Genomic DNA, 14,779 nt, shown 5'->3' with positions numbered 1-14,779 from the left:
TATGAGGTGGAGCATGTCCATTACCTCTGGGTTTGACATGGCTGCGTACGTCAGGCATAGATTACCTCTGAGTAGGTGTTAAGCAACTGAGTAGAGCTGGAGATCCTTTAGTTGAGCTGCATAGGACATCTGTGTGTAGCCCATGATCCTCTTGGGGAGGTACTGTTGTGGATACTGTAGTTGCTGCAGGTGTTGGGTAAGGTACACCCCAAAAGGGGCATTGTAGTCAAACATGGGCCTGATGAGTGACTAGTAGAGGGCCACAATGACCTCCCATGATCTACATGCAAACCCCCATGTGATAAGGAGGGCTATATAAAGGTCTTTGCAATGACTCTGTCAATGTGATTAGCAAAGGAGAGGTTACGATCTATGTTGGTCCCCAAATCTGTAAATACATCTTCTGTACTTAATGGATTACCACTTATGTGGTGATTTGTGTGCACCTTGTTTTCCCCAAAGGGGATGACTATGCATGTCTTAGCATTTAGCACAAGGCCATGGCTCTGGCAACAAGCATCCATCTCTGTGAGACCCTTATGGAGGAAGCATGTGTCAGCTGCAGTGTTGCTTATGGCCCCCGGTTAGCAGTCATCTGTGATGTTTGTTAGACATAATTCCCCCGTGTTAGTCTGAACCTCAGAGAAGTACATACCGAACAGGACAGGTCCCACAACTGAGCCCAGTGAGACACCAGTTGTAACTGGTCTGGAATTGGACGTGGCACCTGCATTTCTGACCATGTGGGTTCCATCCCTGAGGTAGATAGCAACACATCTAGTGATATAGGGGTTGAAATTTAAGCTGGTAAGCATATGTATGATGCCTGAGTGGGGTATTGTGTTACAGGCTTCTGCAAGGTACAGGTAGACTGTGTGAACTACCTTGCCCTCATCCATGGCTTCAGTAACCGTTTCAAAGATATGAACTATGTGTAAGAGGCAAGATCTGCCCTTAACAAATCTGAATTGTGTATGATCCACTGTCTGGAGACTCACAATGTTTTTGATTATGACTTCCATGATAATACGCTCCATAGCTTATTCTACCACACTAGTCAGACTTATGGGGTGATAGTTCCTGTGGTCCGTTGTGGCACCACCTTTGTGGAGTGGGAGCACTGTATCTGTATGCCATTCTCAGGGTACATATCCTGTAGTAAGACTAAGTTGGAACAGTGACTTAATGTGAGTGTTTAGTTCTACTCAGACCTGTGTAGGACACAGCCTGGGACACCATCCGGTCCCATACATATGCTGTGTTATTTGCTGTGGAGAGGGCACCTTTCACCTGTGCATCTGTGATGTCAGGGAGGTTACATTCATTTGGGATCGGCATCTGTTACCTTGGGGGGTAAGGGGGGGCATTTGTGCAGACTCTGTCTGCCAGAGTGTAGGCTATGTCCATAAGTTTTGCATATTTTGTGCTGTTATGCAACAATTCAGAGCATATCTGGGTTGTTTCCACACATATTCCTGACATAACTAAAGAAGGCCTTGTGATTATCTGTAGTGTCTGGTCAATTTCACTGTCAAAATGTGCAAGTGATGATTATATGAGGGACTGAAGTGTCTTGCTAATACTGTTCAGAGATGTCCTCCCTCTGTGGGATATTGCTCTGTTATGTAGTAGCTTCCTTCTTCTGTTGTACAGCTTATATATGGCCGGGGTCAACCAGACAGGTCTTCTGTTTTGGAGGAATCGTGGTTTTATTTGGGATAGCATGATCAATGCATACCTGCAGGTGCTCATACAATGCATTTGTAAAGGATTCTGCAGATTGGGCTGTATTATCCTCCAGCACGGGGTCTTTGAAGTATTCCACCCCAATCTTCACAAGTGCAAAATCTGCTTTTGAGAAATTCTTTACAGTGATTTCCTTGGCTAGGGGCGGAGATGGAATATGGATGTCCAGGGAAAGTTGTTTATGGTCTGATCTTAACAATGAGGGTTCTACCTCTGGTGTGGAACATAGCGTCCCCATGTTGGTGATGATCAGGTCCAATATGCATTTCCCCTTGTGGGTGTGGTGACTGGTTGTGCCATAGCACATGGATCCACATATTGTAGTGGCTGTAGGGTGATGTTGTTGAGGGCCTGAGTAGTATCCCCAGTCAATATTTGTGTACCTGAAGTCAACCACTATAATGGTGTGTGTGAAGACCTTCATATCCTACACTGTTCCCAGGAAAGCCAAGTGCAGTTCCTGGGTATGGGGGGGTGGTCTGAACCACAAACCAAACCAAAAGGCAGTTTTGCACAATGGTAGTTGTATATGTATGGCCTGTCATGCTTAGTGCAGTGGTACCAACCCAGAGGTGTGTGTGTATCTGTGATGTATATGGATACACCCCCCTACTTGTGTTGTGTGTTACAAGTCCTGTGATCATGAAGCATGGTATAGAACATAACCTGGCAGTGTCAGTGTGCATATGTGACCCTGAACTAGGTATCTGTTAATGCACAGATATTGTTATCCCCCATACTGAGGGATAGTAAAAGATGTACATTCCTCTTTGGAAAGACTGATGATGTCAGCACCCTATAAATACAGCAGGAGAAAAGCTATCATTCAGTGATGTGAATAGCGCACTGCGCTAATGCTTTTATCTCAAGTATCATAACATAGCTAGGTAGGAGTTTGAATCCTGCAAATGCTGTGTGTGTGTGTGTGTGGAGTGGCAGGGGGGTGAGTATGTCTTTGAAGACTGGGATAACACACTAAAAGATGTACATTCCTCTTTGGAAAGACTGATGATGTCAGCACCCTATAAATACAGCAGGAGAAGGGAAATTATCCAATAATGTGAATAGTGCGCTGTGCTAATGCGTCTTTCTCAAGTATCATAATAATATTAGGTAGGGGTTTGAATCGTGGGCTGGCAGGGGGGTGTGTATATATGCAATTCTCTGTAAAAGGAATGGCCTTTTTGAAGATTGGGATAGCACACTAAAAGATGTACATTCCTCTTTGGAAAGACTGATGATGTCAGCACCCTATAAATAAAGCAGGAGAAGAGAACTCATCCAGTAATGTGAATAGCGCACTGTGCTAATGTGTCTCTCTCAAGTATCATGACATAGTTAGGTAGGGGTTTGAACCCTACAAATGACATGTGTGCATTTGTCAATGTGTTGTGTGTTTTGCTTTTATTATTGTATGACATATCATTATAACAGTAATTTCAATGCACACATCAGGTATGTGTGTGCCATATACCAATATGTACCTGTGACCTTTAATAGTTCCTATATGTGAAGCCTGCCTCATATGATTACAGTTGTTACCTTTGCCAGCATGTGCCGCAGCTTACCAGACCTTAGGCCATACATGTATGTTGGTGACAATGCAGGCTACTGCAGTGATTTGTGTCCTAGGCCAACTATGTGACACACACCCATGAAAGCTTTGATAGATTAATATGGGTGAGGGTTCATGTGTGGAGTATATGTCAGACATGTTAAAACAGCAAAGTCTGTGAATGATGGACATCCAGTGCAGGTGTATGGCAACTGTTGCCGATATGCGTACAGACACCTTCTTGCTTAGGTGATACACCGAGGGACTGCAGAATACCTTTGGAAATGTGAATATCACAGGATAGACAAGATAACACTTATCCACATGTACACACCATTACTCGTTCTACATGATGGGTGCTACCACCTACATGGTACTGTTGGAATACTATGTTAACTACATGCCGATGACAATGCTACAGTTGCGTTACAGCAATACAGCATGGCTTGGACAACAGGTATCTGCCTGTATGATACCCTTGTGGTGGTTAGGTGTGTCATGTGTAGAATGCATTGTAGGCCACTGTATGCATTTGCAGTCATGGATGGACATATCCGTAGTGTGTTGACATGTACGTGAGACTGCTATATGCCAAAGAGTATTATTCCCAGGGATGTGTGGGGCTCAGTAAGAATGGCTACTGGTATAGTGTAGTACTGCAGGGATATCACTGACACCAGGTTCCTACATCTGTGTATCAGTTGAGGAGACGCCATGTAATGACCACGGGATGTCAGGTTATGTAGGCTGTGTATAATACCAAAATGCAGACCATTGACATTTGGAAACCGTATCACCCACAGCATACTGTCAAACCATGTCATGTTCCATGCTAACCATGTTCACAAATGTACACCTGCAACTCTGTGCTGCAAACATCACACATGCACTGTCCACACCACAACACATGCAGGCACAGGTACACACAACAGCCATGTGGCACATATGCAGACAGTACAGTTTGGGAAATAACACTGGTGTATACAAAACTACAATGACAATCATAGTTAATGCATCATGCATGCTCGAATATACCCACAACGATATCATTACACTTTACTGTTAACAACATGATATTATTATTACAGTGCTATGTAGTCACCCTGTGCATCAGCACCATGCTATTCTGTTCCTGCATCAATGTTACAGATGGCAGGAAGTGGCACAGTTTCATCATATGCACAGGGTGTGTACTTGGTTTGCCAGAGTCTGCCATTGACACATCCAATCGAAATGTATGTGTGTGTGTGTTAGTGAGGGACAACAGTACAACATGGGGCAATGTTGATGCGATGTGTGTGTGTATGTGTTAGCCCTAGGTGTTAGCATTATGTGTGTCTGTATGCATGCACACAGTTCCATCATGTGGCTGCCATATACGGGTGTTTGTGGACAGCCACAGACTGTACCTGCCAGGTCATACAGATCACTGTCTCTGGACATGGACATAGTACCTGTGCCTGGCAGGGGTGCTACGGACAGTATCAGGTACTAAGCCAGACTGGGTACTGTCATCAGAAGCAGTGTGTTGTTGACTGGACACATGTCCCTGCTGGGACTGTTCAGAGCCATGTGCACGTGGTCATCTAGGACAGCACAGACCCAGCATTGCTGGGGCTGGTACTGGCACTATGATAGCAGCTGCGGGTTTGTTGTCGTCCGTGATGACTGCCAGCTGATGATGTTGCTGGCATATGTCCACATCAACGCCTCAACCATCCTGCACTGTCCTGGCTCCTGGACATGTAGTTGTGGAAGAGATCTAATGTCCCCCCCCCCAACGTCTATCAATGACCTCGCTGATATTACGGATGGCAGCCGCAACGTCACGCATAGTGTCATTCATAGCGGTGCGATGTGCTCTAAGCTCCCTCAGACCCTGTCTGGTGTACCGTTCCATACGTGCCTGTGCCTGCATTACAGCCCGAAACATAGCTGAGGTTGAAAGACCTCTGTGGGCACGTCTGACAGGGGCAGTACGACCATGGATGCTCCCACGAGAACCCCTGGACATCTGCCTGTGTGGTACCATGTCAGGAATCTGGCCATGGCTGCTGTGAGGGGATGCATGTGCCAATGATACCACACTACCCTGGTCAATGCCCACTGTATGCTGTCCCTCAGCTAAGGACATTGGTGACAATGGATGTATCGGCAGGATGACTGTGCGCATTGATGGGGTTTACTGCTGTGTAGTGCCGATTGGCTGACCAACGACAGACCCTGTCACACCTCCCTGTCCCATTACACATGTATCATCATTATCACTATCCCCAGCAGTGGCTTCAGGTTCCCTGCTGCACTCCACCAGAGCAACATCAGAACCTGTGAGAGGAAAATAGGAAACACAGTTTACAAATGTGTACACAATGTTAGCACACATGCACACATGCACACAGGCACACAGGCGCACATGCACACAGGCACACATGCACACAGGTGCACATGCACACATGCACACATGCACACAGGCGCAGAGGTGCACAGGCACACAGGCACACATGCACACATGCACACATGCACACAGGCACACAGGCATACAGGCGCACATGCACACAGGCACACAGGCACACTCCTTAGTACAGCAGATACAAACACAGACACACCTGCAATCCAACACATACACAATACTGTTTGAGGGTGGGTGACAGTATCACAAGGAAAAACATCACTGCACACGTGTCAGCATGCAGATTATTTGTTGCACAGGAACATGCAGTGCAAGTGTAGACAGCCCTTGTTAATAACAGTATACGTGTACTTGATGGTTGTGTGTAGTTGTTCAGTGATTGTCTCCACCCTGGGAAACAATGTGTACAAGGACATAACAATGTTGTGCAAGTGTTACAAGCTGTGGGTGCATATATTTGCACACACACACAACACATGACGGTGCTACGCAATAACTGCTATGTGTACTTTTGTGGTCAGTGGAACTGGATGTGGTGTAGTAATGTGAGCCATGATCAACATGCTTCTTGTGGTCAGTCAACAATAATAATGTGGGCCAGACAGGCAGCTAGCATGCTGTACCTGAAATGCAGTAACATGACTACATCCACAATTACACAGCCACTTGTTACATGGGTGTGTAAGGTGGCCAACAGTGAGCATTGCCTAACATGAATGTATTATTTGTTCAAGACTGTTGCACAAAGACATGGTAGGCCTCTACCCCTCAGGTATATTATGTGTGCTGCGTAGAGGATAAGTGGGATACAGAAGGGTGGCCATACAGCAGGTGTCATAATTGGACATGTGTAGCAGGCTAAGGTGTAGTGTCTATGCCAAACATGTGTGTGTTGTGTACATGTGTATCAGGTATGCCTATACAATGTCCAGTACTGTGTTGCCACACATGTGTCATGCTCCGTGTATTGCATGTGAGTGAGGCAGCTACTGAGAATAATGGGATATGCATAGTCTCACAGCAAACATGCACAGCATGCATTATGCATAGGTGTTACATGTGCACACACTACGCCTCCATATGACATGCACATGTCATTAGCAATAGTATTGTTATCACACACTCACCAGCATGGATTGGCTGCCTCGCTGTCACTCCCGAGGGACCTGCAAAAATATGACAGGGATTGCCAGTGGCCACAACTGTGCCATTGATACTATGAGTATGATAAAGTACAGTAGTACAACAGGTGGCTTTCACAGGTGTACAGATTATGCTCAGAATATCAATCTTGCAGAAGAATAGGCAGGTTAACAGCTACACACACAGTACATATCTCACACACGCATAAACTACCAGTACAGAGAACAGTCAACTACAGATATGGCATGTTACCTACACACTCCATTTCAACATGCTGGGTTGCTCCGGCCTCCATGATGACACATGTTTGTGGATGTTGTTGTTGTTGGCCTGGAGCCACAACATTAAGGAGGTGCTCCTCCACACTGGTGAGGGGGGGTGGATAGGTACCCCACCACCTGTGGCAAGCTGTTGTCTGTGGATATCAGATGCACGCTGCCAGACATGTCTAATTAAATCACTGCAGTGATGGTGTACCTGCTCATATGTCCAGTTATGCATGCCTATGTCATTTACCCAATGGACAAGATCTTGCCACAGTACAGCCCTCTCATGCTGGTTCTGGTTGGTCCTGGAAAACAGCACAGAGAAATTCTGCACCAGGCTCTGGTGGATCTCCTGATCCTCTGCTGCTGTATAAGGTGGGTTACGCTGATGCACCATCACCCTGGAAGGAAAAGAAAAATATGTGAGCAAGTCATGTGGCACACAATATTCTAATGTACTGATATCACTTAACTGCCATATATAGCATCTGTCTGTCTATCAGGGGATACACATGTTCGATACCACATATCAGTGCTCAGCCCACAACTGTCTGACAGTGCCTGCCACACTCCATACAACAAACTAGTATACACAAGCACTCGGCACACTGTGTGGGATACAATGCACAACCTCACACTGGGGGTGTGTATCAAGCTAATGGATGAAGAATATTGTCATCCCATGCAATGAATGCAATGCACATTTACAGTTTCAATGGTAATCCACCCTAGTCTTTGATGCCATACCCCTACCTGACATATGTGCACAGTTGTTAATATAGCCAGCATACTGCTGTCACAGAGTATACATGCTGCGAGGTACACACACATACCCTGTAACACACATGTGATTGCAGCCATGGTACAGGCATCATTACACACACATATTACACAGACATACAACACACAAATGTATGACGACACAGATGAGCATTAACTGTGTACCTTATAGTACTGTGTGCCCCTACTTACAGATACCTATGCATGAGGTATATAATCTGTGCAGACTACAGGAAACACACCAGACAGTGTTACCAGGGAATGTGAACATACACCATACTGTAGTGTTTAGGCCTACAACTTCAGGTAGTACAACAGTTCATATGTGAGCTGGATTCAACAGCAGTACCACTTACTGAGCATACATGTATTGCTTCTGCCTACGATGGGACACTGCAGTCGTACAGAGGGAACTACAGCACAACATATGCCAATCTACTATGTTTGCATCCCGATAACTGACACATCTTTCTCTGGCCTCACACCTACGACACAAACTGCCATGACAGACACAAACTCACGCTAAGCTATCACACCTTTACAGACCTTGCACACAGTCAGTGTCACACTCATTCAACCTCACATAGCTGGTATTGCACTGCATACATGTGTGTGTGCATTGTGTCATAGGTAGGTACTATGCTATTGGCACTAGGCCTAGGGCAGCCTAGCCATATGCTACCCTGCCCTTTGGGACACATGGAATGTGATTTTACTTGCTCCTGTGAAATGGTTACACAGAGGTGACTCACACGGCATATTACCTATCTCCATAACATTCATCAGGGGTATGTATGACATCTACTAATAAGGAGCCTTGTTTGTTAATGATGGGTGGTTTAGTCCAGGGTATGGCATATTTGTGTATAGAAACCTGTACCTCCAGCATGTGCTGTTTAGTGCAGTGACAAGGATTAGGGCCCTAGGTCATGTAGGCTGGATGGATTGTGAGGTGTTGCTATGGTGGTTGGCCGACTGGTATGGGTGTGACATAACTCTGTATGTCCAGCAGTGGTAACCTCTGTGTAGGAAGTATTCAAGGCACTCTAGCTGTGGTTATTTGAGTCACTATGCATAGGGAATGTGTTTGAGGGCATTATCAGTCTTTGTTAGGTATGTCTGTGGCCTTTCCACTTGCTGTAGTTCTCATGGGAGGTACATACTGCATAGGACATTTTGAGGTGTAGAGGGGCACACTGACTTACATTACCCTAGCTGACACACCTTTTGTGATGACACGTACCATGTACAGGGATTACAAGACTAGTGTGCCACTGTGGATATCAAAGGGGGGGGCTATTTTACACCTGTGTCCCATGTTCCCTTCTGACACCTCCAGTGGTAGGCAGGCAACCACCTATGTGGTGTGGTAGTTAGTGGGTAACATGTTTTGGAATGGGGTATATGGTACTGCAGTATCAACACTGGTGTCAGTCCATGCCTTGGTCACTAGGCACCTGTTGCAGTACATCTGCCCCCATGCCCCCCTCTCTCACTCTCTCTTTATATATATATATATATATATATATATATATATATATATATATATATATTTATATCTATATATATATATATATATATATATATATATACATTTATATATATATATATATATATATATATATATATATATATATATATATATATATATATATATATACATATCCATATATATTTATATATATATGTAAATATATATACATATCTACATATATGTATATGTATATATATATATATATACATATACACACACACACACCGCTCTATATAACTATATATATATATATATATATATATATATATATATATATATATATATATATATATATATAGACATTCATATCTATCTGTATATATGTATGTATCTATTATATCTATATGTATATACATATTCTATCTATCTATATATCTCTATCTATACATACCTGTCTATCTATGTACATATATATATATATATATATATATATATATATATATATATATATATATATATATATATATGTATACATATATATATATATATATATATATATATATATATATATATATATACACACTTCTAAACATCCATTGCTGTACACATACATGCACATGTAGGCACATAGACTGCCCACCTTTCATGTTGGGAATATCACTTCGGAAACAGTTGTGAGACATACCATTCTGTAATGATATTGCACAGTGTTGTACAGAATGCATTATGCTGTCCTCAGGCCATATAGCTGTAGTAGGCCTCACTGGCTCAGTCCCACAGAAGTTCACCACCACATGACATATACCTGCACTGCATGCTGTTTTCAATGCCACACACTACAACCTACATTGATATGTGCACATATCAACCTTCAACTACATATGTATGTCCAGCCTTCACTAACAGTTGCAGTATTTCCCTTGCCCTATGCACATATGCTTATACATATAGATACAGACTGCTAACACATATGGAGGGTTCACAGTATGTAGATTATTAGATTATGTAGTTTACATTACTTTTGTCTCTGACAGCTTTTTTTCTTTTGGCTTTTTTTTTGTTTGGTCTCTTTTGGTCTCTCTCTCTCTCTCTCTCTCTCTCTCTCATCTCTCTCTCTCTCTCTTTCTCTTGCTCTCTCTCTCTTCTCTCCTCTCCCTCTCTCTCTCTCTCTCTTTTTCAGGACACTGCTATAAAATGATAGGTTAGGTTGGCGTAGGCCTTTCAGTTTTGCAAGGTGGGGACCATGCTGCTTTGCTGTGGACACTGTTGTGTCAGTCAGAAGGTTGGTATATCTCTCATATCTGAGGCTGTGTTGTAGCCACTGACATGCATGTTGTACTGAAACCTGACTGTTGCTTCTTCCAGTGCACTCTTCTCAGTGTGTATGTTAACTCACATCTGCTAATGCTAACATTGTTTACATGGGAGTATGTACTTTCCTGTGGGATTTGTGGATTAACTGGCATACAACAGTAGTTCTTGCAATGTGTTGCTATGGCTTTTCTATTTTCCCTCTACATTCACTCCTTGAATGCCTGACATTTGCTTTACTGGAATGTGTTGCTATGGCTTTCCTATTTTCCATTTACATTCACTCCTTGTAATGCATGATATATTTCTTTCAGCACTAAGTTCTTATATGTTTGCTGTGGCTTGGTGGTACTTCATACAGTCTGGTGAGCCCATGGTCTGGGGTTTGACACTTACAAAGGTATTTTATTTTGCTGCTGAGCAGTACTGGGGCCTTGTCATACAGAGTGAATAAGGCACTTTTAAACAGTTGTAAGCGGGAAGCAGAAAATCAGTGGGGACACCAGCTAGGGATGTGCAGGCTGGGTGTAGGGAAGTTCCATAGCTGCACATTTCTTTAACTGCAATAGCTGTACATATGTTTGACATTTGCTATGACATTTGAAACCTTCCACCCCTGAGAGAGGGGTGAGGACAACTAAGTATATTGTACTAACTATTATGAATATCAGGCACATGCAGTGCTTGTGAACTGCTATACTGTCATTAGTATGTTGGATGGCTACATACTTTGATATTTCTGTGTTGTACTCCTACATAAGGGCATGCTTGTGGAAGTAATTCTACAGCTATTCGTAGAGTGTTTAACAGCAGACAGGCTGATATGCCTGTGTGTTTCTGACACTTCCAGGCCTCAGATACTCTCAGGTATATATTTGACCAGCCTCAGGGAAAGGTACATATCAGTGGGATACACCCGTGATATATTTCAGATATTCTGCAGTTGTGACTTTGAGGTATTTTGAGCAAATGTATTACTACACCATTTCTGACATGCAAGTAGTGTCTACTGTAACTTATTGACAGTTACCATTATGTGGGATTCCCCACCTTTCTGCCTACTGTGAGTACATTTCACAGGGAGTCAGTGGGGCACAGGTAACATTTGTTTGCAAATCAGGGACATCCCTGTAAATCAGTCACAGTTGGGAGGTCAGGCCTCTTACCTATTCAAATATGGCAGTGTTTATCCTGCTCTGATATTGTGTGGGGTTTGTAAGGTGCTACTGTAACATTATTACCTACTAGCATGGCTGTTTCTCTTATCGCACTAATGTAATGCAATTCCACAAGAATTGCCAGTAAAGATACACAAAACAAGCTTTGTGTAATGGCCTTCCTATTTTCCCTTTACATTCACTCCTTGTATTTCATGATATATTTCTTACAGCACCAAGTTCTTGTTTATCTGCTGTGGCTCAGTGGTAATTCATGCAGTCTAGTGTTTCCAAGGTCCTGGGTTTGAAACTGACAGGGGCATTTTATTTTACTGATGAGCAGACTACAGGCCTTGTTATACAGAGTGACTAAGGCACTTTTAAGCAGTTGTAAGCGGGTTTGAGCGAGTTTGCGTGATGCTTAGCTATGCTTATCTACGCTTAGCTAAGCGCAAACAAGTGCATACCCACTGGCTACTGCTTAAAAGTGCTTACTCCCGCTAACACCCGCGCTATTTTCTTTTAAAGAAAAGAAAATGGGGAAATAGGAAAGTGGTGAAAAAGGGGGCACAAAGAGGGTAGGGCAGTAGGAAAACAAGCTCGGGATGTGCAGGAAGGATGTAGGGAAGGCCCATAGCTGCCCAATTATTTACCAGCAACAGCTGTGCATATGTTAGAAATTTAGAGTGAGATTTGACACCTTCCACCCCTGAGAGAGGGTTGAGGACAACAAAATATGTTGTACAGCCAATTGTAATTATCAGTTTACATGTCCAGCAGACATGTATGTGAAATGGGCAGCTATGTATGGGGCATATTTTTTTTGTGGGAACAGAGTGCTCTTTTTTTATTTTTTTTCAGGTGAGATTGGAATGTGAGGTACAGGAAGTAGGTATATTTGGGGAGGTAGTTTGGGGAGGTTAACAGACAAGACAAACAAGATGCATACAGGGGCAGAGTATGACACATGTGGGGGGTAAACACAATTGACGGGGACGAATGTTTGGATATCACAAGCCCATGAGCTCACAGATGGCAACAGTGGAACTGAGATCCCCACCATGGGCAGTTACCACTGCGCCTTCACAGCCCAGGCTGGGGCTATGCTGGGGGCTGGATAGGATGGGCAGGCACACCTGTGAGTTGCACCACTCTCACCTCAAGCTGGCATAGGGGATCAGTCACAGACCACCTGATCTCACTACGCACCACAGACCGGACCCTATGGAGGGTGAGTGGAGGCTCTCCTCTGGCCACTCTTGCAGAGGGGGAACGAGCCCAATCCCCTGCAGCGCGTCCACCCGAAGGTGGCACAGGGCCACCGGAGGAGGAGGTCCTAGCCTGGGCATTGGTGCCAGGTGCACTCGCCAGCTGAGGTGGGAGTGGTGGGTCCGCTGGAACCCGCCTTCCCTGTTGTCCTATGTTTAGCAGTATTTTATGGTATTTTGGATTAGTAACAAACAACACCATTCAAAATTAGTTGTAACAGCATGCATCAGTATTCCCATTAACCAAACATACATGAATTCCGAACATTGAGCAGCAAGCATAACACATGCATAGTTAGAACAACAGTGGACATTCCAACAGCATGCAGGGTTGATTGGTGGCAACAGACCATCAGGTTTGGATATGTGAACAGGGCACATGCATCAACGTACATGCAGATATGTATAAACCAACAGGACAAATGTCCATGGGAATTAATTGTGAATACACATACCCAGTTTGGTGTGGAATGGCATAATTTGTGAAAATAGGGTAGGGTGGAGAAATATTACATTAACAACTTAAACTACCTATACATATACTGTACATTCCTAGTAGATGCACATATATATCCCCTACATCTATTAGTACAGTTTCCTGTATGTAACCTTAGGAATGTTGGTGATGGGGATGTTACTGCTACATTAATATGCATTCCATTTTTATTCATATATGTTCATATCTGGCTGTGTTCAGGTAAAGCATCCTGCTACATTTGATTTATATGGGTCTAGACAACTGTGGATGTTCAACATTTCATACAACCATACTATCTCCATAATGCAAGGGTACAGCAACATATCCAAATTGTGGGATGGGCACAGTCCAGGTTCTGTACTTTATTAAAGACATTTCACTCTTTGGTTGTGGCTGTCTCATTCATTTCATTATGTAGTGAATGCAGTATACCTTTATTCCAGACTTATTACAGCTTTCTTGGTAGCTTCAAACTCTCTTTCTCACACTCTCTCACTTATTTTATATTTACATTTCAGGATGGTACTTAATTCTAGGCTTTATTAACATTTATTACTGGGTTACAACAATCCATTCCAGTTGACTCACTTATTTCATATGGCAGAATTTACAATGATGTATTTGACAGCTGTCTATCCTTTGTTGATTGATTACAACACTCATTTTCAGGCTGAAACAGTTATCTGATATTACAATACAGGTGGAAACTCTATTTGAGACTTGTTTAATCTTTATTACAGGATTGCAATACTCTTTTCCAGGCTGCATCACTTATCTAATCTTACAATATTAGCAGAATCTTTCTTCTAGGCTTATTTGACCTTTATTACTGGGTTACAACACTGAACTCTTTTACAAGCTGTCCCACTTTTATTCTATTACAATACCAGCAGAATAATTACTAACCTGCCTGGTGGTGCAACCTCACCAGCCTATCAGCATAGGATTGCCGATTCGTGGAATGAACACCTGCAGCTGTAATATAAATCAAGGAATATTGTAACATACCTATCCATACTATAGGCTAGGATAGCATTTCTTACATACTTAATTATGTGAAGTTGCGCTTCATGATCATGGACTAGGAGCCAAACCATATACTTTGACTCCTCAACACCCCACCTTTGTGCTCTAAAGTGATTTCTTTCTCCTGCACCTGCCATCCTGACTGCAAATGGGTACCACAAGCAG

Source organism: Protopterus annectens, chromosome 5.part0 (assembly GCF_019279795.1).
Source record: "Protopterus annectens isolate FY-2018-M chromosome 5.part0, PAN1.0, whole genome shotgun sequence".
Lineage (NCBI taxonomy): Eukaryota > Metazoa > Chordata > Ceratodontiformes > Protopteridae > Protopterus > Protopterus annectens.
The sequence above is the reverse complement of the archived record's forward strand: the minus strand, read 5'-3'. Positions refer to the sequence as shown.